This window comes from Triticum aestivum, chromosome 4B, assembly GCF_018294505.1.
Source record: "Triticum aestivum cultivar Chinese Spring chromosome 4B, IWGSC CS RefSeq v2.1, whole genome shotgun sequence".
NCBI classification, from domain to species: Eukaryota; Viridiplantae; Streptophyta; class Magnoliopsida; order Poales; family Poaceae; genus Triticum; species Triticum aestivum.
Window position 1 is genome coordinate 646,504,931 of NC_057804.1, and position 2,725 is coordinate 646,507,655.

A 2,725-nucleotide genomic window follows, 5' to 3' on the forward strand; every position below is an offset into this window, starting at 1 on the left:
GAACTAGACCAGCATCACCACCAGCACAAGGAGGCTGGACAGCGCGATCGGCCACACAGCAGCGGCGGCAGCAGCATGTCCGGCACCAATTGCGTAGACGGAGACGCAGAAGGAGCAGCGGCAGCCTCTGTCGCAGCAATCGTAGTCGTCACCGAGCCGCACTTGCAAGCCGCCGCTGGTCGTCGAGTTGTTGGACAGCCTGCACATCCAATCGCAGGTGGCCTTGTCGATTGGTCCTGGACGGGCATACACCGTGCAGACCCACATACCGAGCCCGTCGGCGTAGTGCTGAACATCGACCTCTGCCGCCGCCGGAGTAGCCATGCCTGAAATTCAGACCGTTTCGTGTGTGAGCTATCATGTGGGTAGGCCGCAGTTGGCCGTGGGTTAGAGATCAAGTGGGGCTACACTACATACCGGGACCGGAGTGCAGCAGCAGCAGCAGCAAAAGGGCGATGGTGGCACCGCGTCCTGCCTTCATCTCCGTTCGTCACAAGTTCCTAGTACAAAAGTGAAGAACATGATGTTATATATGATCAGTAACAAGGATGCTAATTGGAAAGAAGCTACTCAAACGAGTTCAGATCCCAGTGAGAAAAAGACTAATGTCCGAAGGTGAATCAGAGTAAAATTCTACGGCTAACTGGAGAGAAGCTACCAGGGTGCAGATCCCAGCGCGTAACAGGCTAACAGGCAACAGCACAGCTGGTCTACTAGTATGGATGGGAAGCAAAATCAACCAAGAAAACAAGAGGAAAGCTGCTACTACTCTACTGATTAACTGCTGAATGTAACGTTGATGCGGCGAAATCACGCACTGGCACTGCTACTAACCTGCACAAGCGAGAGGCCACTGGCCGCCGGCACGGACTGACGGACTCGCCTGGAGAGTGGAGACTGGAGTGGAGCGGAGTGGACGATGATGAACAGCAAGCAGACTGCTCAACTCGGGCGCGTAAATTTATATAGATCCAACTCCATGGGCGGAGGTGCAAGCTCCTCCCCCTGACCCCTGCACCGTAAAATGTCACGCGCCAGCCCATCTCCACTCGACACGTAAGTAGAGAGAGAGATGAGGTCGAGTCTGAGGCCGGCAGTGCCGATCTGGGAGCCTGTGGACATCTCTGCCTAGCTGAGACTGGCAGTTGCCAATGACTCTCAATAAGCAACAAGATGACTAGACGAGATTGGCAACTGCGCTATGCAGGTCTAGTTTCGGCACACTTTGCATTAGGGCATCTCCAGCCGTTGGCTCCCAGGAGGGGCAAAAAATCGCCCCCTGAGGCGCACCGGCGCTAAACCGCACACTGGGGGCGTGTTGTTCCCCAGTCGCAGCGCTCGCGGGTAGTCAAAGAAGTCCAAAACGACTCAATTTTAACACAAACAGCGGCGAGTTCAAACTTAAATTTAAACATATTTCATCCAAACTTAAACATATTTTACAAAAAAGAAAGAAACTACCACGGGCTACCCCCGCCGTCTCCCTCGCCGCCCGCCTCGTCGCACGCTCACGCGGTTCTACATGCCGAGGAGGCTGTAGAACCGCGTGTAGTCACCGCCGTCGCCGTCGTCGTCGTCGTCGTCGTCGCCGCCGCCCCCACCTACGCCTCCGCCGTCCCTGCTGCATCCCTCCCCCGGTTGGCGCGGCGGGTTGGACGGTCCGGGGGCGTCATCGTCGTCGTCGTCGTCGCTGTCGAGGACCACGACGCCGTGCTTGTCCTCGCGCCCACGCTTGCGGGCGGCGATCTCCTCCAGGGCCCGGCGCTGCCGGACCGTCTCGTCGCGGAGGTAGTCCTCCCGCGCCCACCGCATGATGTCCTCGTCGGAGAAGCCGCGCCGGGCTATCTCCTCGTACTCCGCGGGGAGGCCCGGCTCCGGCTTGGGCTCGACGAGGACGAAGCGGCCGGTGGGTGGCGGGGCGTTGGCGCCGATGCGGACGCCGGAACTGCGGGTGCGCGCGCTGACCGGCGTACCCTGGGGCTCTGGCTTGACGGGGCGGAGGCAGGGCGAGCCGCCGGACGAGGAGGAGGACCCCCCGGTCTCCATGCGCCTCGGGGTCCAGGAGCTTCCCCGGCGGCGTGAGAAGGAAGGGGGATCGGGGTACTCGAGGCGCGGCGTGTTGCCGCCCTCGATGTACTCGAGGACAGCCTCCAACGTGCGCCCGGGCACGCCCCACCACCGACGCCGGCCGACGACGTTGAGCCTGCCGGAGGGCACGACGCCGTTGGTGGCCTCGAGCTGCTGGGCGTGACGGCGGCGGAAGTACGGTTCCCAGAGCGGGCTGTCGGGGACGTACCTTGGCCCCTCCCTCGCCGCACGCGGCAGGTTCGAGCGGATGCGTGCGTTCTCCGCACGCCGCGCCGAGCCGGTGGGTACCAGGGGCACCGGCACGCCGCCCGCGCTGATCCTCCACGCCCCCGGCACCCGCATGTCCGGCGGGACCTGGTACTCGGCCTCGTAAAGGAGGCGAGCCTCGTCTTCATGAAGATGCGGCGGCTGAAGCCGTTCGCCGCCGCGCCGTCGCCTGGGAAGCGCTCGGCCATGGGTGTGAACTGGAGACGGCGAAAGAGAGGAGAGGAGAGGGAGGAACGACGACGGCGGCAGAGTGTGCGAGCCGACGAGTGCGTCGGGGCGCGGCATATATAGGCCGAGGCGCCGCCCACGCGCGTGCCACCTTGTGTACGCGTGGCGGGCGAGGGAGGGCGAGGGACGCGCGTCGTCCGGT